The sequence below is a fragment of the Triticum urartu genome, chromosome 7A, assembly GCF_056163025.1.
Source record: "Triticum urartu cultivar PI428250 chromosome 7A, HENAU_Tu73, whole genome shotgun sequence".
NCBI classification, from domain to species: domain Eukaryota; kingdom Viridiplantae; phylum Streptophyta; class Magnoliopsida; order Poales; family Poaceae; genus Triticum; species Triticum urartu.
The window spans coordinates 50243024-50270269 of record NC_141879.1 but is presented as its reverse complement, the minus strand read 5'-3'; positions in this window follow the sequence as shown (position 1 = coordinate 50270269).

The window sequence follows — 27246 nt, the reverse complement described above, 5'->3', positions numbered from 1 at the left end:
GTCCAGTTTTTGCCGTGACCCTCTCTACCCTTTCGCGCATGCTATGCGGGTGATATGATGATACCATGCTAAGTTTCAACATTTTCAGGATTCATTTTGTAGTGATTTTCAATTTCACGGTCATTTAGCTCTCTAAAACAATTACGTAAATGACCGAAAAACAACAAATGATGTGAGAACATGTTGGAAATTGATGACGTCACTTTGAATGCTGCATACTGAACACAAAAGAAGTCCGGAGTTCAAATAAGTTTAAAAAACATTGAAGTGGCCGTGTAACAGATGAGTTCTCGTCCGAAACCCTGATACTCCGAAAGAGTATGTCCAGTTTGTACACGAATTGCGTCCAGTTTTTGCCATGACCCTCTCTACTCTTTCGCGCATGCTATGCGAGTGATATGATGATACCATGCCAAGTTTCAACATTTTCAGGATTTATTTTGTAGTGATTTTCAATTTCACGGTCATTTAGCTCTCTAAAACAATTAGGTAAATGACCGAAAAACAACAAATGATGTCAGAACATGTTGGAAATTGATGATGTCGCTTTGAATGCTGCATACTGAACACAAAAGAAGTCCGGAGTTCAAATAAGTTTAAAAAACATTGAAGTGGCCGTGTAACAGATGAGTTCTCGTCCGAAACCCTGATACTCCGAAAGAGTATGTCCAGTTTGAACACGAAGTGCGTCCAGTTTTTGCCGTGACCCTCTCTACCCTTTCGCGCATGCTATGCGGGTGATATGATGATACCATGCGAAGTTTCAACATTTTCAGGATTCATTTTGTAGTGATTTTCAATTTCACGGTCATTTAGCTCTCTAAAACAATTACGTAAATGACCGAAAAACAACAAATGATGTGAGAACATGTTGGAAATTGATGACGTCGCTTTGAATGCTGCATACTGAACACATAAGAAGTCCGGAGTTCTAATAAGTTTAAAAAACATTGAAGTGGCCGTGAACAGATGAGTTCTCGTCCGAAACCCTGATACTCCGAAAGAGTATGTCCAGTTTGTACACGAATTGCGTTCAGTTTTTGCCGTGACCCTCTCTACTCTTTCGCGCATGCTATGCGGTTGATATGATGATACCATGCCAAGTTTCAACATTTTCAGGATTCATTTTGTAGTGATTTTCAATTTCACGGTCATTTAGCTCTCTAAAACAATTAGGTAAATGACCGAAAAACAACAAATGATGTCAGAACATGTTGGAAATTGATGATGTCGCTTTGAATGCTGCATACTGAACACAAAAGAAGTCCGGAGTTCAAATAAGTTTAAAAAACATTGAAGTGGCCGTGTAACAGATGAGTTCTCGTCCGAAACCCTGATACTCCGAAAGAGTATGTCCAGTTTGAACACGAAGTGCGTCCAGTTTTTGCCGTGACCCTCTCTACCCTTTCGCGCATGCTATGCGGGTGATATGATGATACCATGCGAAGTTTCAACATTTTCAGGATTCATTTTGTAGTGATTTTCAATTTCACGGTCATTTAGCTCTCTAAAACAATTACGTAAATGACCCAAAAACAACAAATGATGTGAGAACATGTTGGAAATTGATGACGTCGCTTTGAATGCTGCATACTGCACACAAAAGAAGTCCGGAGTTCTAATAAGTTTAAAAAACATTGAAGTGGCCGTGTAACAGATGAGTTCTCGTCCGAAACCCTGATACTCCGAAAGAGTATGTCCAGTTTGTACACGAATTGCGTTCAGTTTGTGCCGTGACCCTCTCTAATCTTTCGCGCATGCTATGCGGTTGATATGATGATACCATGCCAAGTTTCAACATTTTCAGGATTCATTTTGTAGTGATTTTCAATTTCACGCTCATTTAGCTCTCTAAAACAATTAGGTAAATGACCGAAAAAAAACAAATGATGTCAGAACATGTTGGAAATTGATGACGTCGCTTTGAATGCTGCATACTGAACACAAAAGAAGTCCGGAGTTCAAATAAGTTTAAAAAACATTGAAGTGGCCGTGTAACAGATGAGTTCTCGTCCGAAACCCTGATACTCCGAAAGAGTATGTCCAGTTTGTACACGAATTGCGTCCAGTTTTTGCCATGACCCTCTCTACTCTTTCGCGCATGCTATGCGAGTGATATGATGATACCATGCCAAGTTTCAACATTTTCAGGATTCATTTTGTAGTGATTTTCAATTTCACGGTCATTTAGCTCTCTAAAACAATTAGGTAAATGACCGAAAAACAACAAATGATGTCAGAACATGTTGGAAATTCATGAAGTCGCTTTGAATGCTGCATACTGAACAGAAAAGAAGTCCGGAGTTCAAATAAGTTTAAAAAACATTGAAGTGGCCATGTAACAGATGAGTTCTCGTCCGAAACCCTGATACTCCGAAAGAGTACGTCCAGTTTGTACATGAATTGCATCCAGTTTTTGCCGTGACCCTCTCTACTCTTTCGCGCATGCTATGCGGGTGATATGATGATACCATGCCAAGGTTCAACATTTTCAGGTTTCATTTTGTAGTGATTTTCAATTTCACGGTCATTTAGCTCTCTAAAACAATTAGGTAAATGACCGAAAAACAAAAAATGATGTCAGAACATGTTGGAAATTGATGACGTCGCTTTGAATGCTGCATACTGAACACAAAAGAAGTCCGGAGTTCAAATAAGTTTAAAAAACATTGAAGTGGCCTTGTAACAGATGAGTTCTCGTCCGAAACCCTGATACTCCGAAAGAGTACGTCCAGTTTGTACACGAATTGCGTCCAGTTTTTGCCATGACCCTCTCTACTCTTTCGCACATGCTATGCGGGTGATATGATGATACCATGCCAAGGTTCAACATTTTCAGGTTTCATTTTGTAGTGATTTTCAATTTCACGGTCATTTAGCTCTCTAAAACAATTAGGTAAATGACCGAAAAACAACAAATGATGTCAGAACATGTTGGAAATTGATGACGTCGCTTTGAATGCTGCATACTGCACACAAAAGAAGTCCGGAGTTCATATAAGTTTAAAAAACATTGAAGTGGCCGTGTAACAGATGAGTTCTCGTCCGAAACCCTGATACTCCGAAAGAGTATGTCCAGTTTGTACACGAAGTGCGTCCAGTTTTGGCCATGACCCTCTCTACTCTTTCGTGCGTGCTATGCGGGTGATATGATGATACCATGCCAAGTTTCAACATTTTCAGGATTCATTTTGTAGTGATTTTCAATTTCACGGTCATTTAGCTCTCTAAAACAATTAGGTAAATGACCGAAAAACAACAAATGATGTCAGAACATGTTGGAAATTGATGACGTAGCTTTGAATGCTGCATACTGAACACAAAAGAAGTCCGGAGTTCAAATAAGTTTAAAAAACATTGAAGTGGCCGTGTAACAGATGAGTTCTCGTCCGAAACCCTGATACTCCGAAAGAGTATGTCCAGTTTGTACATGAATTGCATCCAGTTTTTGCCGTGACCCTCTCTACTCTTTCGCGCATGCTATGCGGGTGATATGATGATACCATGCCAAGGTTCAACATTTTCAGGTTTCATTTTGTAGTGATTTTCAATTTCACGGTCATTTAGCTCTCTAAAACAATTAGGTAAATGACCGAAAAACAACAAATGATGTCAGAACATGTTGGAAATTGATGACGTCGCTTTGAATGCTGCATACTGAACACAAAAGAAGTCCGGAGTTCAAATAAGTTTAAAAAACATTGAAGTGGCCGTGTAACAGATGAGTTCTCGTCCGAAACCCTGATACTCCGAAAGAGTACGTCCAGTTTGTACACGAATTGCGTCCAGTTTTTGCCATGACCCTCTCTACTCTTTCGCACATGCTATGCGGGTGATATGATGATACCATGCCAAGGTTCAACATTTTCAGGTTTCATTTTGTAGTGATTTTCAATTTCACGGTCATTTAGCTCTCTAAAACAATTAGGTAAATGACCGAAAAACAACAAATGATGTCAGAACATGTTGGAAATTGATGACGTCGCTTTGAATGCTGCATACTGCACACAAAAGAAGTCCGGAGTTCATATAAGTTTAAAAAACATTGAAGTGGCCGTGTAACAGATGAGTTCTCGTCCGAAACCCTGATACTCCGGAAGAGTACGTCCAGTTTGTACACGAAGTGCGTCCAGTTTTGGCCATGACCCTCTCTACTCTTTCGTGCGTGCTATGCGGGTGATATGATGATACCATGCCAAGTTTCAACATTTTCAGGATTCATTTTGTAGTGATTTTCAATTTCACGGTCATTTAGCTCTCTAAAACAATTAGGTAAATGACCGAAAAACAACAAATGATGTCAGAACATGTTGGAAATTGATGACGTAGCTTTGAATGCTGCATACTGAACACAAAAGAAGTCCGGAGTTCAAATAAGTTTAAAAAACATTGAAGTGGCCGTGTAACAGATGAGTTCTCGTCCGAAACCCTGATACTCCGAAAGAGTATGTCCAGTTTGTACACGAATTGCGTCCAGTTTTTGCCGTGACCCTCTCTACTCTTTCGCGCATGCTATGCGGGTGATATGATGATACCATGCCAGATTTCAACATTTTTAGGATTCATTTTGTAGTGATTTTCAATTTCACGGTCATTTAGCTCTCTAAAACAATTAGGTAAATGACCGAAAAACAACAAATGATGTCAGAACATGTTGGAAATTGATGACGTCGCTTTGAATGCTGCATACTGAACAAAAAATAAGTCCGGAGTTCAAATAAGTTTAAAAAACATTGAAGTGGCCGTGTAACAGATGAGTTCTCGTCCGAAACCCTGATACTCCGAAAGAGTATGTCCAGTTTGTACACGAATTGCGTCCAGTTTTTGCCGTGACCCTCTCTACCCTTTCGCGCATGCTATGCGGGTGATATGATGATACCATGCCAAGTTTCAACATTTTCAGGATTCATTTTGTAGTGATTTTCAATTTCACGGTCATTTAGCTCTCTAAAACAATTAGGTAAATGACCGAAAAACAACAAATGATGTCAGAACATGTTGGAAATTGATGACGTCGCTTTGAATGCTGCATACTGAACACAAAATAAGTCCGGAGTTCAAATAAGTTTAAAAAACATTGAAGTGGCCGTGTAACAGATGAGTTCTCGTCCGAAACCCTGATACTCCGAAAGAGTATGTCCAGTTTGTACACGAATTGCGTCCAGTTTTTGCCATGACCCTCTCTACACTTTCGCGCATGCTATGCGGGTGATATGATGATACCATGCCAAGTTTCAACATTTTCAGGATTCATTTTGTAGTGATTTTCAATTTCATGGTCATTTAGCTCTCTAAAACAATTAGGTAAATGACCGAAAAACAACAAATGATGTCAGAACATGTTGGAAATTGATGACGTCACTTTGAATGCTGCATACTGAACACAAAAGAAGTCCAGAGTTCAAATAAGTTTAAAAAACATTGAAGTGGCCGTGTAACAGATGAGTTCTCGTCTGAAACCCTGATACTCCGAAAGAGAATGTCCAGTTTGTACACGAATTGCGTTCAGTTTCTGCCGTGACCCTCTCTACTCTTTCGCGCATGCTATGCGGTTGATATGATGATACCATGCCAAGTTTCAACATTTTCAGGATTCATTTTGTAGTGATTTTCAATTTCACGGTCATTTAGCTCTCTAAAACAATTAGGTAAATGACCGAAAAACAAAAAATGATGTCAGAACATGTTGGAAATTGATGACGTCGCTTTGAATGCTGCATACTGAACACAAAAGAAGTCCGGAGTTCAAATAAGTTTAAAAAACATTGAAGTGGCCGTGTAACAGATGAGTTCTCGTCCAAAACCCTGATACTCCGAAAGAGTATGCCCAGTTTGTACACGAAGTGCGTCCAGTTTTTGCCGTGACCCTCTCTACTCTTTTGCGCATGCTATGCGGGTGATATGATGATACCATGCCAAGTTTCATCATTTTCAGGATTCATTTTGTAGTGATTTTCAATTTCACGGTCATTTAGCTCTCTAAAACAATTAGGTAAATGACCGAAAAACAACAAATGATGTCAGAATATGTTGGAAATTGATGACGTCGCTTCGAATGCTACATACTGAACACAAAAGAAGTCCGGAGTTCTAATAAGTTCAAAAAACATTGAAGTGGCAGTGTAACAGATGAGTTCTCGTCCGAAACCCTGATACTCCGAAAGAGTATGTCCAGTTTGTACACGAAGTGCGTCTAGTTTTTGCCATGACCCTCTCTAATCTTTCGCGCATGCTATGCGGGTGATATGATGATACCATGCCAAGTTTCAACATTTTCAGGATTCATTTTGTAGTGATTTTCAATTTCATGGTCATTTAGCTCTCTAAAACAATTAGGTAAATGACCGAAAAACAACAAATGATGTCAGAACATGTTGGAAATTGATGACGTCGCTTTGAATGCTGCATACTGAACACAAAAGAAGTCCGGAGTTCAAATAAGTTTAAAAAACGTTGAAGTGGCCGTGTAACAGATGAGTTCTCGTCCGAAACCCTGATACTCCGAAAGAGTATGTCCAGTTTGTACACGAATTGCGTCCAGTTTTTGCCATGACCCTCTCTACACTTTCGCGCATGCTATGCGGGTGATATGATGATACCATGCCAAGTTTCAACATTTTCAGGATTCATTTTGTAGTGATTTTCAATTTCATGGTCATTTAGCTCTCTAAAACAATTAGGTAAATGACCGAAAAACAACAAATGATGTCAGAACATGTTGGAAATTGATGACGTCGCTTTGAATGCTGCATACTGAACACAAAAGAAGTCCGGAGTTCAAATAAGTTTAAAAAACATTGAAGTGGCCGTGTAACAGATGAGTTCTCGTCTGAAAGCCTAATACTCCGAAAGAGAATGTCCAGTTTGTACACGAATTGCGTTCAGTTTCTGCCGTGACCCTCTCTACTCTTTCGCGCATGCTATGCGGTTGATATGATGATACCATGCCAAGTTTCAACATTTTCAGGATTCATTTTGTAGTGATTTTCAATTTCACGGTCATTTAGCTCTCTAAAACAATTAGGTAAATGACCGAAAAACAACAAATGATGTCAGAACATGTTGGAAATTGATGACGTGGCTTTGAATGCTGCATACTGAACACAAAAGAAGTCCGGAGTTCAAATAAGTTTTAAAAACATTGAAGTGGCCGTGTAACAGATGAGTTCTCGTCCGAAACCCTGATACTCCGAAAGAGTATGTCCAGTTTGTACACGAATTGCGTCCAGTTTTTGCCGTGACCCTCTCTACTCTTTCGCGCATGCTATGCGGGTGATATGATGATACCATGCCAAGTTTCAACATTTTCAGGATTCATTTTGTAGTGATTTTCAATTTCACGGTCATTTAGCTCTCTAAAACAATTAGGTAAATGACCGAAAAACAACAAATGATGTCAGAACATGTTGGAAATTGATGACGTCGCTTTGAATGCTGCATACTGAACACAAAAAAAGTCCGGAGTTCAAATAAGTTTAAAAAACATTGAAGTGGCCGTGTAACAGATGAGTTCTCGTCCGAAACCCTGATACTCCGAAAGAGTATGTCCAGTTTGTACACGAATTGCGTCCAGTTTTTGCCGTGACCCTCTCTACCCTTTCGCGCATGCTATGCGGGTGATATGATTATACCATGCTAAGTTTCAACATTTTCAGGATTCATTTTGTAGTGATTTTCAATTTCACGGTCATTTAGCTCTCTAGAACAATTAGGTAAATGACCGAAAAATAACAAATGATGTCAGAACATGTTGGAAATTGATGATGTCGCTTTGAATGCTGAATACTGAACACAAAAGAAGTCCAGAGTTCAAATAAGTTTAAAAAACATTGAAGTGGCCGTGTAACAGATGAGTTCTCGTCCGAAACCCTGATACTCCAAAAGAGTATGTCCAGTTTGTACACGAATTGCGTTCAGTTTTTGCCGTGACCCTCTCTACTCTTTCGCGCATGCTATACGGTTGATATGATGATACCATACCAAGTTTCAACATTTTCAGGATTCATTTTGTAGTGATTTTCAATTTCACGGTCATTTAGCTCTCTAAAACAATTAGGTAAATGACCGAAAAACAACAAATGATGTCAGAACATGTTGGAAATTGATGACGTCGCTTTGAATGCTGCATACTGAACACAAAAGAAGTCCGGAGTTCAAATAAGTTTAAAAAACATTGAAGTGGCCGTGTAACAGATGAGTTCTCGTCCGAAACCCTGATACTCCGAAAGAGTATGTCCAGTTTGTACACGAAGTGCGTCCAGTTTTTGACGTGACCCTCTCTACTCTTTCGCGCATGCTATGCGGGTGATATGATGATACCATGCCAAGTTTCAACATTTTCAGGATTCATTTTGTAGTGATTTTCAATTTCACGGTCATTTAGCTCTCTAAAACAATTAGGTAAATGACCGAAAAACAACAAATGATGTCAGAATATGTTGGAAATTGATGACGTCACTTTGAATGCTGCATACTGAACACAAAAGAAGTCCGGAGTTCTAATAAGTTTAAAAAACATTGAAGTGGCCGTGTAACAGATGAGTTCTCGTCCGAAACCCTGATACTCCGAAAGAGTATGTCCAGTTTGTACACGAAGTGCGTCCAGTTTTTGCCGTGACCATCTCTACTCTTTCGCGCATGCTATGTGGGTGATATGATGATACCATGCCAAGGTTCAACATTTTCAGGTTTCATTTTGTAGTGATTTTCAATTTCACGGTCATGTAGCTCTCTAAAACAATTAGGTAAATGACCGAAAAACAACAAATGATGTCAGAACATGTTGGAAATTGATGACGTCGCTTTGAATGCTGCATACTGAACACAAAAGAAGTCCGGAGTTCCAATAAATTTAAAAAAACATTGAAGTGGCCGTGTAACAGATGAGTTCTCGTCCGAAACCCTGATACTTCGAAAGAGTATGTCCAGTTTGTACACGAATTGCGTCCAGTTTTTGCCGTGACCCTCTCTACCCTTTCGCGCATGCTATGCGGGTGATATGATGATACCATGCTAAGTTTCAACATTTTCAGGATTCATTTTGTAGTGATTTTCAATTTCACGGTCATTTAGCTCTCTAAAACAATTAGGTAAATGACCGAAAAACAACAAATGATGTCAGAACATGTTGGAAATTGATGACGTCCCTTTGAATGCTGCATACTGAACACAAAAGAAGTCCGGAGTTCAAATAAGTTTAAAAAACATTGAAGTGGCCGTGTAACAGATGAGTTCTCGTCCGAAACCCTGATACTCCAAAAGAGTATGTCCAGTTTGTACACGAATTGCGTCCAGTTTTTGCCGTGACCCTCTCTACTCTTTCGCGCATGCTATGCGGGTGATATGATGATACCATGCCAAGTTTCAACATTTTTAGGATTCATTTTGTAGTGATTTTCAATTTCACGGTCATTTAGCTCTCTAAAACAATTAGGTAAATGACCGAAAAACAACAAATGATGTCAGAACATGTTGGAAATTGATGACGTCCCTTTGAATGCTGCATACTGAACACAAAAGAAGTCCGGAGTTCAAATAAGTTTAAAAAACATTGAAGTGGCCGTGTAACAGATGAGTTCTCGTCCGAAACCCTGATACTCCGAAAGAGTATGTCCAGTTTGTACACGAATTGCGTTCAGTTTTTGCCGTGACCCTCTCTACTCTTTCGCGCATGCTATGCGGTTGATATGATGATACCATGCCAAGTTTCAACATTTTCAGGATTCATTTTGTAGTGATATTCAATTTCACGGTCATTTAGCTCTCTAAAACAATTAGGTAAATGACCGAAAAACAACAAATGATGTCAGAATATGTTGGAAATTGATGACGTCGCTTTGAATGCTGCATACTGAACACAAAAGAAGTCCGGAGTTCTAATAAGTTTAAAAAACATTGAAGTGGCCGTGTAACAGATGAGTTCTCGTCCGAAACCCTGATACTTCGAAAGAGTATGTCCAGTTTGTACACGAATTGCGTCCAGTTTTTGCCGTGACCCTCTCTACCCTTTCGCGCATGCTATGCGGGTGATATGATGATACCATGCTAAGTTTCAACATTTTCAGGATTCATTTTGTAGTGATTTTCAATTTCACGGTCATTTAGCTCTCTAAAACAATTAGGTAAATGACCGAAAAACAACAAATGATGTCAGAACATGTTGGAAATTGATGACGTCCCTTTGAATGCTGCATACTGAACACAAAAGAAGTCCGGAGTTCAAATAAGTTTAAAAAACATTGAAGTGGCCGTGTAACAGATGAGTTCTCGTCGAAACCCTGATACTCCGAAAGAGTATGTCTAGTTTGTACACGAATTGCGTTCAGTTTTTGCCGTGACCCTCTCTACTCTTTCGCGCATGCTATGCGGTTGATATGATGATACCATGCCAAGTTTCAACATTTTCAGGATTCATTTTGTAGTGATATTCAATTTCACGGTCATTTAGCTCTCTAAAACAATTAGGTAAATGACCGAAAAACAACAAATGATGTCAGAACATGTTGGAAATTGATGACGTCGCTTTGAATGCTGCATACTGAACACAAAAGAAGTCCGGAGTTCTAATAAGTTTAAAAAACATTGAAGTGGCCGTGTAACAGATGAGTTCTCGTCCGAAACCCTGATACTTCGAAAGAGTATGTCCAGTTTGTACACGAATTGCGTCCAGTTTTTGCCATGACCCTCTCTACCCTTTCGCGCATGCTATGCGGGTGATATGATGATACCATGCTAAGTTTCAACATTTTCAGGATTCATTTTGTAGTGATTTTCAATTTCACGGTCATTTAGCTCCCTAAAACAATTAGGTAAATGACCGAAAAACAACAAATGATGTCAGAACATGTTGGAAATTGATGACGTCCCTTTGAATGCTGCATACTGAACACAAAAGAAGTCCGGAGTTCAAATAAGTTTAAAAAACATTGAAGTGGCCGTGTAACAGATGAGTTCTCGTCCGAAACCCTGATACTCCGAAAGAGTATGTCCAGTTTGTACACGAAGTGCGTCCAGTTTTTGCCGTGACCATCTCTACTCTTTCGCGCATGCTATGTGGGTGATATGATGATACCATGCCAAGGTTCAACATTTTCAGGTTTCATTTTGTATTGATTTTCAATTTCACGGTCATGTAGCTCTCTAAAACAATTAGGTAAATGACCGAAAAACAACAAATGATGTCAGAACATGTTGGAAAGTGATGACGTCGCTTTGAATGCTGCATACTGAACACAAAAGAAGTCCGGAGTTCCAATAAGTTTAAAAAAACATTGAAGTGGCCGTGTAACAGATGAGTTCTCGTCCGAAACCCTGATACTTCGAAAGAGTATGTCCAGTTTGTACACGAATTGCGTCCAGTTTTTGCCGTGACCCTCTCTACCCTTTCGCGCATGCTATGCGGGTGATATGATGATACCATGCTAAGTTTCAACATTTTCAGGATTCATTTTGTAGTGATTTTCAATTTCACGGTCATTTAGCTCTCTAAAACAATTAGGTAAATGACCGAAAAACAACAAATGATGTCAGAACATGTTGGAAATTGATGACGTCCCTTTGAATGCTGCATACTGAACACAAAAGAAGTCCGGAGTTCAAATAAGTTTAAAAAACATTGAAGTGGCCGTGTAACAGATGAGTTCTCGTCCGAAACCCTGATACTCCAAAAGAGTATGTCCAGTTTGTACACGAATTGCGTCCAGTTTTTGCCGTGACCCTCTCTACTCTTTCGCGCATGCTATGCGGGTGATATGATGATACCATGCCAAGTTTCAACATTTTTAGGATTCATTTTGTAGTGATTTTCAATTTCACGGTCATTTAGCTCTCTAAAACAATTAGGTAAATGACCGAAAAACAACAAATGATGTCAGAACATGTTGGAAATTGATGACGTCCCTTTGAATGCTGCATAATGAACACAAAAGAAGTCCGGAGTTCAAATAAGTTTAAAAAACATTGAAGTGGCCGTGTAACAGATGAGTTCTCGTCCGAAACCCTGATACTCCGAAAGAGTATGTCCAGTTTGTACACGAATTGCGTTCAGTTTTTGCCGTGACCCTCTCTACTCTTTCGCGCATGCTATGCGGTTGATATGATGATACCATGCCAAGTTTCAACATTTTCAGGATTCATTTTGTAGTGATATTCAATTTCACGGTCATTTAGCTCTCTAAAACAATTAGGTAAATGACCGAAAAACAACAAATGATGTCAGAATATGTTGGAAATTGATGACGTCGCTTTGAATGCTGCATACTGAACACAAAAGAAGTCCGGAGTTCTAATAAGTTTAAAAAACATTGAAGTGGCCGTGTAACAGATGAGTTCTCGTCCGAAACCCTGATACTTCGAAAGAGTATGTCCAGTTTGTACACGAATTGCGTCCAGTTTTTGCCGTGACCCTCTCTACCCTTTCGCGCATGCTATGCGGGTGATATGATGATACCATGCTAAGTTTCAACATTTTCAGGATTCATTTTGTAGTGATTTTCAATTTCACGGTCATTTAGCTCTCTAAAACAATTAGGTAAATGACCGAAAAACAACAAATGATGTCAGAACATGTTGGAAATTGATGACGTCGCTTTGAATGCTGCATACTGAACACAAAAGAAGTCCGGAGTTCTAATAAGTTTAAAAAACATTGAAGTGGCCGTGTAACAGATGAGTTCTCGTCCGAAACCCTGATACTCCGAAAGAGTATGTCCAGTTTGTACACGAATTGCGTTCAGTTTTTGCCGTGACCCTCTCTACTCTTTCGCGCATGCTATGCGGTTGATATGATGATACCATGCCAAGTTTCAACATTTTCAGGATTCATTTTGTAGTGATATTCAATTTCACGGTCATTTAGCTCTCTAAAACAATTAGGTAAATGACCGAAAAACAACAAATGATGTCAGAATATGTTGGAAATTGATGACGTCGCTTTGAATGCTGCATACTGAACACAAAAGAAGTCCGGAGTTCTAATAAGTTTAAAAAACATTGAAGTGGCCGTGTAACAGATGAGTTCTCGTCCGAAACCCTGATACTTCGAAAGAGTATGTCCAGTTTGTACACGAATTGCGTCCAGTTTTTGCCGTGACCCTCTCTACCCTTTCGCGCATGCTATGCGGGTGATATGATGATACCATGCTAAGTTTCAACATTTTCAGGATTCATTTTGTAGTGATTTTCAATTTCACGGTCATTTAGCTCTCTAAAACAATTAGGTAAATGACCGAAAAACAACAAATGATGTCAGAACATGTTGGAAATTGATGACGTCCCTTTGAATGCTGCATACTGAACACAAAAGAAGTCCGGAGTTCAAATAAGTTTAAAAAACATTGAAGTGGCCGTGTAACAGATGAGTTCTCGTCGAAACCCTGATACTCCGAAAGAGTATGTCCAGTTTGTACACGAATTGCGTTCAGTTTTTGCCGTGACCATCTCTACTCTTTCGCGCATGCTATGCGGGTGATATGATGATACCATGCCAAGTTTCAACATTTTCAGTATTCATTTTGTAGTGATTTTCAATTTCACGGTCATTTAGCTCTCTAAAACAATTAGGTAAATGACCGAAAAACAACAAATGATGTCAGAACATGTTGGAAATTGATGACGTCGCTTTGAATGCTGCATACTGAACACAAAAGAAGTCCGGAGTTCTAATAAGTTTAAAAAACATTGAAGTGGCCGTGTAACAGATGAGTTCTCGTCCGAAACCCTGATACTCCGAAAGAGTATGTCCAGTTTGTACACGAAGTGCGTCCAGTTTTTGCCGTGACCCTCTCTACTCTTTCGCGCATGCTATGCGGGTGATATGATGATACCATGCCAAGTTTCAACATTTTCAGGATTCATTTTGTAGTGATTTTCAATTTCGCGGTCATTTAGCTCTCTAAAACAATTAGGTAAATGACCGAAAAACAACAAATGATGTCAGAACATGTTGGAAATTGATGACGTCGCTTTGAATGCTGCATACTGAACACAAAAGAAGTCCGGAGTTCTAATAAGTTTAAAAAACATTGAAGTGGCCGTGTAACAGATGAGTTCTCGTCCGAAACCCTGATACTCCGAAAGAGTATGTCCAGTTTGTACACGAATTGCGTACAGTTTTTGCCGTGACCCTCTCTACTCTTTCGCGCATGCTATGCGGGTGATATGATGATACCATGCCAAGTTTCAACATTTTCAGGATTCATTTTGTAGTGATTTTCAATTTCGCGGTCATTTAGCTCTCTAAAACAATTAGGTAAATGACCGAAAAACAACAAATGATGTCAGAACATGTTGGAAATTGATGACGTCGCTTTGAATGCTGCATACTGAACACAAAAGAAGTCCGGAGTTCTAATAAGTTTAAAAAACATTGAAGTGGCCGTGTAACAGATGAGTTCTCGTTCGAAACCCTGATACTCCGAAAGAGTATGTCCATTTTGTACATGAAGTGCGTCCAGTTTTTGCCATGACCCTCTCTACTCTTTCGCGCATGCTATGCGGGTGATATGATGATACCATGCCAAGTTTCAACATTTTCAGGATTCATTTTGTAGTGATTTTAAATTTCACGGTCATTTAGCTCTCTAAAACAATTAGGTAAATGACCGAAAAACAACAAATGATGTCAGAATATGTTGGAAATTGATGACGTCGCTTTGAATGCTGCATACTGAACACAAAAGAAGTCCGGAGTTCTAATAAGTTTAAAAAACATTGAAGTGGCCGTGTAACAGATGAGTTCTCGTTCGAAACCCTGATACTCCGAAAGAGTATGTCCATTTTGTACATGAAGTGCGTCCAGTTTTTGCCATGACCCTCCCTACTTTTTCGCGCATGCTATGCGGGTGATATGATGATACCATGCCAAGTTTCAACATTTTCAGGATTCGTTTTGTAGTGATTTTCAATTTCACGGTCATTTAGCTCTCTAAAACAATTAGGTAAATGACCGAAAAACAACAAATGATGTCAGAACATGTTGGAAATTGATGACGTCGCTTTGAATGCTGCATACTGAACACAAAAGAAGTCCGGAGTTCTAATAAGTTTAAAAAACATTGAAGTGGCCGTGTAACAGATGAGTTCTCGTCCGAAACCCTGATACTCCGAAAGAGTATGTCCAGTTTGTACACGAATTGCGTACAGTTTTTGCCGTGACCCTCTCTACTCTTTCGCGCATGCTATGCGGGTGATATGATGATACCATGCCAAGTTTCAACATTTTCAGGATTCATTTTGTAGTGATTTTCAATTTCGCGGTCATTTAGCTCTCTAAAACAATTAGGTAAATGACCGAAAAACAACAAATGATGTCAGAACATGTTGGAAATTGATGACGTCGCTTTGAATGCTGCATACTGAACACAAAAGAAGTCCGGAGTTCTAATAAGTTTAAAAAACATTGAAGTGGCCGTGTAACAGATGAGTTCTCGTCCGAAACCCTGATACTCCGAAAGAGTATGTCCAGTTTGTACACGAAGTGCGTCTAGTTTTTGCCATGACCCTCTCTACTCTTTCGCGCATGCTATGCGGGTGATATGATGATACCATGCCAAGTTTCAACATTTTCAGGATTCATTTTGTAGTGATTTTAAATTTCACGGTCATTTAGCTCTCTAAAACAATTAGGTAAATGACCGAAAAACAACAAATGATGTCAGAACATGTTGGAAATTGATGACGTCGCTTTGAATGCTGCATACTGAACACAAAAGAAGTCCGGAGTTCTAATAAGTTTCAAAAACATTGAAGTGGCCGTGTAACAGATGAGTTCTCGTCCGAAACCCTGATACTCCGAAAGAGTATGTCCAGTTTGTACATGAAGTGCGTCCAGTTTTTGCCATGACCCTCCCTACTTTTTCGCGCATGCTATGCGGGTGATATGATGATACCATGCCAAGTTTCAACATTTTCAGGATTCATTTTGTAGTGATTTTAAATTTCACGGTCATTTAGCTCTCTAAAACAATTAGGTAAATGACCGAAAAACAACAAATGATGTCAGAATATGTTGGAAATTGATGACGTCGCTTTGAATGCTGCATACTGAACACAAAAGAAGTCCGGAGTTCTAATAAGTTTCAAAAACATTGAAGTGGCCGTGTAACAGATGAGTTCTCGTCCGAAACCCTGATACTCCGAAAGAGTATGTCCAGTTTGTACATGAAGTGCGTCCAGTTTTTGCCATGACCCTCCCTACTTTTTCGCGCATGCTATGCGGGTGATATGATGATACCATGCCAAGTTTCAACATTTTCAGGATTCGTTTTGTAGTGATTTTCAATTTCACGGTCATTTAGCTCTCTAAAACAATTAGGTAAATGACCGAAAAACAACAAATGATGTTAGAACATGTTGGAAATTGATGTCGTCGCTTTGAATGCTGCATACTGAACACAAAAGAAGTCCGGAGTTCTAATAAGTTTAAAAAACATTGAAGTGGCCGTGTAACAGATGAGTTCTCGTCCGAAACCCTGATACTCCGAAAGAGTATGTCCAGTTTGTACACGAAGGCGTCTAGTTTTTGCCATGACCCTCTCTACTCTTTCGCGCATGCTATGCGGGTGATATGATGATACCATGCCAAGTTTCAACATTTTCAGGATTCATTTTGTAGTGATTTTAAATTTCACGGTCATTTAGCTCTCTAAAACAATTAGGTAAATGACCGAAAAACAACAAATGATGTCAGAATATGTTGGAAATTGATGACGTCGCTTTGAATGCTGCATACTGAACACAAAAGAAGTCCGGAGTTCTAATAAGTTTAAAAAACATTGAAGTGGCCGTGTAACAGATGAGTTCTCGTCCGAAACCCTGATACTCCGAAAGAGTATGTCCATTTTGTACACGAAGTGCGTCCAGTTTTTGCCATGACCCTCCCTACTCTTTCGCGCATGCTATGCGGGTGATATGATGATACCATGCCAAGTTTCAACATTTTCAGGATTCGTTTTGTAGTGATTTTCAATTTCACGGTCATTTAGCTCTCTAAAACAATTAGGTAAATGACCGAAAAACAACAAATGATGTCAGAACATGTTGGAAATTGATGTCGTCGCTTTGAATGCTGCATTTTGAAGACAAAAGAAGTCCGGAGTTCATATAAGTTTAAAAAACATTGAAGTGGCCGTGTAACAGATGAGTTCTCGTCCGAAACCCTGATACTCCGAAAGAGTATGTCCAGTTTGTACACGAAGTGCGTCCAGTTTTTGCCGTGACCCTCTCTACTCTTTCGCGCATGCTATGCGGGTGATATGATGATACCATGCCAAGTTTCAACATTTTCAGGATTCATTTTGTAGTGATTTTAAATTTCACGGTCATTTAGCTCTCTAAAACAATTAGGTAAATGACCGAAAAACAACAAATGATGTCAGAATATGTTGGAAATTGATGACGTCGCTTTGAATGCTGCATACTGAACACAAAAGAAGTCCGGAGTTCTAATAAGTTTAAAAAACATTGAAGTGGCCGTGTAACAGATGAGTTCTCGTTCGAAACCCTGATACTCCGAAAGAGTATGTCCATTTTGTACATGAAGTGCGTCCAGTTTTTGCCATGACCCTCCCTACTTTTTCGCGCATGCTATGCGGGTGATATGATGATACCATGCCAAGTTTCAACATTTTCAGGATTCATTTTGTAGTGATTTTCAATTTCACGGTCATTTAGCTCTCTAAAACAATTAGGTAAATGACCGAAAAACAACAAATGATGTCAGAACATGTTGGAAATTGATGTCGTCGCTTTGAATGCTGCATATTGAAGACAAAAGAAGTCCGGAGTTCATATAAGTTTAAAAAACATTGAAGTGGCCGTGTAACAGATGAGTTCTCGTCCGAAACCCTGATACTCCGAAAGAGTATGTCCAGTTTGTACACGAATTGCGTACAGTTTTTGCCGTGACCCTCTCTACTCTTTCGTGCATGCTATGCGGGTGATATGATGATACCATGCCAAGTTTCAACATTTTCAGGATTCATTTTGTAGTGATTTTCAATTTCACGGTCATTTAGCTCTCTAAAACAATTAGGTAAATGACCCAAAAACAACAAATGATGTCAGAACATGTTGGAAATTGATGACGTTGCTCTGAATGCTGCATACTGAACACAAAAGAAGTCCGGAGTTCAAATAAGTTTAAAAAACATTGAAGTGGCCGTGTAACAGATGAGTTCTCGTCCGAAACCCTGATACTCCGAAAGAGTATGTCCAGTTTGTACACGAATTGCGTACAGTTTTTGCCGTGACCCTCTCTACTCTTTCGCGCATGCTATGCGGGTGATATGATGATACCATGCCAAGTTTCAACATTTTCAGGATTCATTTTGTAGTGATTTTCAATTTCGCGGTCATTTAGCTCTCTAAAACAATTAGGTAAATGACCGAAAAACAACAAATGATGTCAGAACATGTTGGAAATTGATGACGTCGCTTTGAATGCTGCATACTGAACACAAAAGAAGTCCGGAGTTCTAATAAGTTTAAAAAACATTGAAGTGGCCGTGTAACAGATGAGTTCTCGTCCGAAACCCTGATACTCCGAAAGAGTATGTCCAGTTTGTACACGAATTGCGTACAGTTTTTGCCGTGACCCTCTCTACTCTTTCGCGCATGCTATGCGGGTGATATGATGATACCATGCCAAGTTTCAACATTTTCAGGATTCATTTTGTAGTGATTTTCAATTTCGCGGTCATTTAGCTCTCTAAAACAATTAGGTAAATGACCGAAAAACAACAAATGATGTCAGAACATGTTGGAAATTGATGACGTCGCTTTGAATGCTGCATACTGAACACAAAAGAAGTCCGGAGTTCTAATAAGTTTAAAAAACATTGAAGTGGCCGTGTAACAGATGAGTTCTCGTCCGAAACCCTGATACTCCGAAAGAGTATGTCCAGTTTGTACACGAATTGCGTACAGTTTTTGCCGTGACCCTCTCTACTCTTTCGTGCATGCTATGCGGGTGATATGATGATACCATGCCAAGTTTCAACATTTTCAGGATTCATTTTGTAGTGATTTTCAATTTCACGGTCATTTAGCTCTCTAAAACAATTAGGTAAATGACCCAAAAACAACAAATGATGTCAGAACATGTTGGAAATTGATGACGTTGCTCTGAATGCTGCATACTGAACACAAAAGAAGTCCGGAGTTCAAATAAGTTTAAAAAACATTGAAGTGGCCGTGTAACAGATGAGTTCTCGTCCGAAACCCTGATACTCCGAAAGAGTATGTCCAGTTTGTACACGAATTGCGTACAGTTTTTGCCGTGACCCTCTCTACTCTTTCGCGCATGCTATGCGGGTGATATGATGATACCATGCCAAGTTTCAACATTTTCAGGATTCATTTTGTAGTGATTTTCAATTTCGCGGTCATTTAGCTCTCTAAAACAATTAGGTAAATGACCGAAAAACAACAAATGATGTCAGAACATGTTGGAAATTGATGACGTCGCTTTGAATGCTGCATACTGAACACAAAAGAAGTCCGGAGTTCTAATAAGTTTAAAAAACATTGAAGTGGCCGTGTAACAGATGAGTTCTCGTCCGAAACCCTGATACTCCGAAAGAGTATGTCCAGTTTGTACACGAATTGCGTACAGTTTTTGCCGTGACCCTCTCTACTCTTTCGCGCATGCTATGCGGGTGATATGATGATACCATGCCAAGTTTCAACATTTTCAGGATTCATTTTGTAGTGATTTTCAATTTCGCGGTCATTTAGCTCTCTAAAACAATTAGGTAAATGACCGAAAAACAACAAATGATGTCAGAACATGTTGGAAATTGATGACGTCGCTTTGAATGCTGCATACTGAACACAAAAGAAGTCCGGAGTTCTAATAAGTTTAAAAAACATTGAAGTGGCCGTGTAACAGATGAGTTCTCGTCCGAAACCCTGATACTCCGAAAGAGTATGTCCAGTTTGTACACGAAGTGCGTCTAGTTTTTGCCATGACCCTCTCTACTCTTTCGCGCATGCTATGCGGGTGATATGATGATACCATGCCAAGTTTCAACATTTTCAGGATTCATTTTGTAGTGATTTTAAATTTCACGGTCATTTAGCTCTCTAAAACAATTAGGTAAATGACCGAAAAACAACAAATGATGTCAGAATATGTTGGAAATTGATGTCGTCGCTTTGAATGCTGCATATTGAAGACAAAAGAAGTCCGGAGTTCTAATAAGTTTAAAAAACATTGAAGTGGCCGTGTAACAGATGAGTTCTCGTTCGAAACCCTGATACTCCGAAAGAGTATGTCCATTTTGTACATGAAGTGCGTCCAGTTTTTGCCATGACCCTCCCTACTTTTTCGCGCATGCTATGCGGGTGATATGATGATACCATGCCAAGTTTCAACATTTTCAGGATTCGTTTTGTAGTGATTTTCAATTTCGCGGTCATTTAGCTCTCTAAAACAATTAGGTAAATGACCGAAAAACAACAAATGATGTCAGAACATGTTGGAAATTGATGTCGTCGCTTTGAATGCTGCATATTGAAGACAAAAGAAGTCCGGAGTTCATATAAGTTTAAAAAACATTGAAGTGGCCGTGTAACAGATGAGTTCTCGTCCGAAACCCTGATACTCCGAAAGAGTATGTCCAGTTTGTACACGAATTGCGTACAGTTTTTGCCGTGACCCTCTCTACTCTTTCGCGCATGCTATGCGGGTGATATGATGATACCGTGCCAAGTTTCAACATTTTCAGGATTCATTTTGTAGTGATTTTCAATTTCGCGGTCATTTAGCTCTCTAAAACAATTAGGTAAATGACCGAAAAACAACAAATGATGTCAGAACATGTTGGAAATTGATGACGTCGCTTTGAATGCTGCATACTGAACACAAAAGAAGTCCGGAGTTCTAATAAGTTTAAAAAACATTGAAGTGGCCGTGTAACAGATGAGTTCTCGTCCGAAACCCTGATACTCCGAAAGAGTATGTCCAGTTTGTACACGAATTGCGTACAGTTTTTGCCGTGACCCTCTCTACTCTTTCGCGCATGCTATGCGGGTGATATGATGATACCATGCCAAGTTTCAACATTTTCAGGATTCATTTTGTAGTGATTTTCAATTTCACGGTCATTTAGCTCTCTAAAACAATTAGGTAAATGACCCAAAAACAACAAATGATGTCAGAACATGTTGGAAATTGATGACGTTGCTCTGAATGCTGCATACTGAACACAAAAGAAGTCCGGAGTTCAAATAAGTTTAAAAAACATTGAAGTGGCCGTGAAACAGATGAGTTCTCGTCCGAAACCCTGATACTCCGAAAGAGTATGTCCAGTTTGTACACGAATTGCGTACAGTTTTTGCCGTGACCCTCTCTACTCTTTCGCGCATGCTATGCGGGTGATATGATGATACCATGCCAAGTTTCAACATTTTCAGGATTCATTTTGTAGTGATTTTCAATTTCGCGGTCATTTAGCTCTCTAAAACAATTAGGTAAATGACCGAAAAACAACAAATGATGTCAGAACATGTTGGAAATTGATGACGTCACTTTGAATGCTGCATACTGAACACAAAAGAAGTCCGGAGTTCTAATAAGTTTAAAAAACATTGAAGTGGCCGTGTAACAGATGAGTTCTCGTCCGAAACCCTGATACTCCGAAAGAGTATGTCCAGTTTGTACACGAATTGCGTACAGTTTTTGCCGTGACCCTCTCTACTCTTTCGCGCATGCTATGCGGGTGATATGATGATACCATGCCAAGTTTCAACATTTTCAGGATTCATTTTGTAGTGATTTTCAATTTCGCGGTCATTTAGCTCTCTAAAACAATTAGGTAAATGACCGAAAAACAACAAATGATGTCAGAACATGTTGGAAATTGATGACGTCGCTTTGAATGCTGCATACTGAACACAAAAGAAGTCCGGAGTTCTAATAAGTTTAAAAAACATTGAAGTGGCCGTGTAACAGATGAGTTCTCGTCCGAAACCCTGATACTCCGAAAGAGTATGTCCAGTTTGTACACGAAGTGCGTCTAGTTTTTGCCATGACCCTCTCTACTCTTTCGCGCATGCTATGCGGGTGATATGATGATACCATGCCAAGTTTCAACATTTTCAGGATTCATTTTGTAGTGATTTTAAATTTCACGGTCATTTAGCTCTCTAAAACAATTAGGTAAATGACCGAAAAACAACAAATGATGTCAGAATATGTTGGAAATTGATGTCGTCGCTTTGAATGCTGCATATTGAAGACAAAAGAAGTCCGGAGTTCTAATAAGTTTAAAAAACATTGAAGTGGCCGTGTAACAGATGAGTTCTCGTTCGAAACCCTGATACTCCGAAAGAGTATGTCCATTTTGTACATGAAGTGCGTCCAGTTTTTGCCATGACCCTCCCTACTTTTTCGCGCATGCTATGCGGGTGATATGATGATACCATGCCAAGTTTCAACATTTTCAGGATTCGTTTTGTAGTGATTTTCAATTTCACGGTCATTTAGCTCTCTAAAACAATTAGGTAAATGACCGAAAAACAACAAATGATGTCAGAACATGTTGGAAATTGATGTCGTCGCTTTGAATGCTGCATATTGAAGACAAAAGAAGTCCGGAGTTCATATAAGTTTAAAAAACATTGAAGTGGCCGTGTAACAGATGAGTTCTCGTCCGAAACCCTGATACTCCGAAAGAGTATGTCCAGTTTGTACACGAATTGCGTACAGTTTTTGCCGTGACCCTCTCTACTCTTTCGCGCATGCTATGCGGGTGATATGATGATACCGTGCCAAGTTTCAACATTTTCAGGATTCATTTTGTAGTGATTTTCAATTTCGCGGTCATTTAGCTCTCTAAAACAATTAGGTAAATGACCGAAAAACAACAAATGATGTCAGAACATGTTGGAAATTGATGACGTCGCTTTGAATGCTGCATACTGAACACAAAAGAAGTCCGGAGTTCTAATAAGTTTAAAAAACATTGAAGTGGCCGTGAAACAGATGAGTTCTCGTCCGAAACCCTGATACTCCGAAAGAGTATGTCCAGTTTGTACACGAATTGCGTACAGTTTTTGCCGTGACCCTCTCTACTCTTTCGCGCATGCTATGCGGGTGATATGATGATACCATGCCAAGTTTCAACATTTTCAGGATTCATTTTGTAGTGATTTTCAATTTCGCGGTCATTTAGCTCTCTAAAACAATTAGGTAAATGACCGAAAAACAACAAATGATGTCAGAATATGTTGGAAATTGATGACGTCGCTTTGAATGCTGCATACTGAACACAAAAGAAGTCCGGAGTTCTAATAAGTTTAAAAAACATTGAAGTGGCCGTGTAACAGATGAGTTCTCGTCCGAAACCCTGATACTCCGAAAGAGTATGTCCATTTTGTACACGAAGTGCGTCCAGTTTTTGCCATGACCCTCCCTACTCTTTCGCGCATGCTATGCGGGTGATATGATGATACCATGCCAAGTTTCAACATTTTCAGGATTCGTTTTGTAGTGATTTTCAATTTCACGGTCATTTAGCTCTCTAAAACAATTAGGTAAATGACCGAAAAACAACAAATGATGTCAGAACATGTTGGAAATTGATGTCGTCGCTTTGAATGCTGCATTTTGAAGACAAAAGAAGTCCGGAGTTCATATAAGTTTAAAAAAAATTGAAGTGGCCGTGTAACAGATGAGTTCTCGTCCGAAACCCTGATACTCCGAAAGAGTATGTCCAGTTTGTACACGAAGTGCGTCCAGTTTTTGCCGTGACCCTCTCTACTCTTTCGCGCATGCTATGCGGGTGATATGATGATACCATACCAAGTTTCAACATTTTCAGGATTCATTTTGTAGTGATTTTCAATTTCACGGTCATTTAGCTCTCTAAAACAATTAGGTAAATGACCGAAAAACAACAAATGATGTCAGAACATGTTGGAAATTGATGACGTCGCTTTGAATGCTGCATACTGAACACAAAAGAAGTCCGGAGTTCAAATAAGTTTAAAAAACATTGAAGTGGCCGTGTAACAGATGAGTTCTCGTCCGAAACCCTGATACTCCGAAAGAGTATGTCCAGTTTGTACACGAAGTGCGTCCAGTTTTTGCCGTGACCCTCTCTACTCTTTTGCGCATGCTATGCGGGTGATATGATGATACCATGCCAAGTTTCAACATTTTCAGGATTCATTTTGTAGTGATTTTCAATTTCACGGTCATTTAGCTCTTTAAAAGAATTAGGTAAATGACCGAAAAACAACAAATGATGTCAGAACATGTGGAAATTGATGACGTTGCTTTGAATGCTGCATACTGAACACAAAAGAAGTCCGGAGTTCAAATAAGTTTAAAAAACATTGAAGTGGCCGTGTAACAGATGAGTTCTCGTCCGAAACCCTGATACTCCGAAAGAGTATGTCCAGTTTGTACACGAATTGCATACAGTTTTTGCCGTGACCCTCTCTACTCTTTCGCGCATGCTATGCGGGTGATATGATGATACCATGCCAAGTTTCAACATTTTCAGGATTCATTTTGTAGTGATTTTCAATTTCGCGGTCATTTAGCTCTCTAAAACAATTAGGTAAATGACCGAAAAACAACAAATGATGTCAGAACATGTTGGAAAGTGATGACGTCGCTTTGAATGCTGCATACTGAACACAAAAGAAGTCCGAAGTTCTAATAAGTTTAAAAAACATTGAAGTGGCCGTGTAACAGATGAGTTCTCGTCCGAAACCCTGATACTCCGAAAGAGTATGTCCAGTTTGTACACGAAGTGCATCTAGTTTTTGCCATGACCCTCTCTACTCTTTCGCGCATGCTATGCGGGTGATATGATGATACCATGCCAAGTTTCAACATTTTCAGGATTCATTTTGTAGTGATTTTCAATTTCACGGTCATTTAGCTCTCTAAAACAATTAGGTAAATGACCGAAAAACAACAAATGATGTCAGAATATGTTGGAAATTGATGACGTCGCTTTGAATGCTGCATACTGAACACAAAAGAAGTCCGGAGTTCTAATAAGTTTAAAAAACATTGAAGTGGCCGTGTAACAGATGAGTTCTCGTCCGAAACCCTGATACTCCGAAAGAGTATGTCCATTTTGTACACGAAGTGCGTCCAGTTTTTGCCATGACCCTCCCTACTTTTTCGCGCATGCTATGCGGGTGATATGATGATACCATGCCAAGTTTCAACATTTTCAGGATTCGTTTTGTAGTGATTTTCAATTTCACGGTCATTTAGCTCTCTAAAACAATTAGGTAAATGACCGAAAAACAACAAATGATGTCAGAACATGTTGGAAATTGATGTCGTCGCTTTGAATGCTGCATATTGAAGACAAAAGAAGTCCGGAGTTCATATAAGTTTAAAAAACATTGAAGTGGCCGCGTAACAGATGAGTTCTCGTCCGAAACCCTGATACTCCGAAAGAGTATGTCCAGTTTGTACACGAATTGCGTACAGTTTTTGCCGTGACCCTCTCTACTCTTTCGCGCATGCTATGCGGGTGATATGATGATACCATGCCAAGTTTCAACATTTTCAGGATTCATTTTGTAGTGATTTTCAATTTCGCGGTCATTTAGCTCTCTAAAACAATTAGGTAAATGACCAAAAAACAACAAATGATGTCAGAACATGTTGGAAATTGATGACGTCGCTTTGAATGCTGCATACTGAACACAAAAGAAGTCCGGAGTTCTAATAAGTTTAAAAAACATTGAAGTGGCCGTGTAACAGATGAGTTCTCGTCCGAAACCCTGATACTCCGAAAGAGTATGTCCAGTTTGTACACGAAGTGCGTCTAGTTTTTGCCATGACCCTCTCTACTCTTTCGCGCATGCTATGCGGGTGATATGATGATACCATGCCAAGTTTCAACATTTTCAGGATTAATTTTGTAGTGATTTTAAATTTCACGGTCATTTAGCTCTCTAAAACAATTAGGTAAATGACCGAAAAACAACAAATGATGTCAGAAAATGTTGGAAATTGATGACGTCGCTTTGAATGCTGCATACTGAACACAAAAGAAGTCCGGAGTTCTAATAAGTTTAAAAAACATTGAAGTGGCCGTGTAACAGATGAGTTCTCGTCCGAAACCCTGATACTCCGAAAGAGTATGTCCAGTTTGTACACGAAGTGCATCTAGTTTTTGCCATGACCCTCTCTACTCTTTCGCGCATGCTATGCGGGTGATATGATGATACCATGCCAAGTTTCAACATTTTCAGGATTCATTTTGTAGTGATTTTCAATTTCACGGTCATTTAGCTCTCTAAAACAATTAGGTAAATGACCGAAAAACAACAAATGATGTCAGAATATGTTGGAAATTGATGACGTCGCTTTGAATGCTGCATACTGAACACAAAAGAAGTCCGCAGTTCTAATAAGTTTAAAAAACATTGAAGTGGCCGTGTAACAGATGAGTTCTCGTCCGAAACCCTGATACTCCGAAAGAGTATGTCCAGTTTGTACACGAAGTGCGTCCAGTTTTTGCCATGACCCTCTCTACTCTTTCGCGCATGCTATGCGGGTGATATGATGATACCATGCCAAGTTTCAACATTTTCAGGATTCATTTTGTAGTGATTTTCAATTTCACGGTCATTTAGCTCTCTAAAACAATTAGGTAAATGACCGAAAAACAACAAATGATGTCAGAATATGTTGGAAATTGATGACGTCGCTTTGAATGCCGCATACTGAACACAAAAGAAGTCCGGAGTTCTAATAAGTTTAAAAAACATTGAAGTGGCCGTGTAACAGATGAGTTCTCGTCCGAAACCCTGATACTCCGAAAGAGTATGTCCAGTTTGTACACGAAGTGCGTCCAGTTTTTGCCATGACCCTCTCTACTCTTTCGCGCATGCTATGCGGGTGATATGATGATACCATGCCAAGTTTCAACATTTTCAGGATTCATTTTGTAGTGATTTTCAATTTCACGGTCATTTAGCTCTCTAAAACAATTAGGTAAATGACCGAAAAACAACAAATGATGTCAGAACATGTTGGAAATTGATGACGTCGCTTTGAATGCTGCATATTGAACACAAAAGAAGTCCGGAGTTCAAATAAGTTTAAAAAACATTGAAGTGGCCGTGTAGCAGATGAGTTCTCGTCCGAAACCTTGATACTCCGAAAGAGTATGTCCAGTTTGTACACGAAGTGCGTCCAGTTTTTGCCGTGACCCTCTCTACTCTTTCGCGCATGCTATGCGGGTGATATGATGATACCATGCCAAG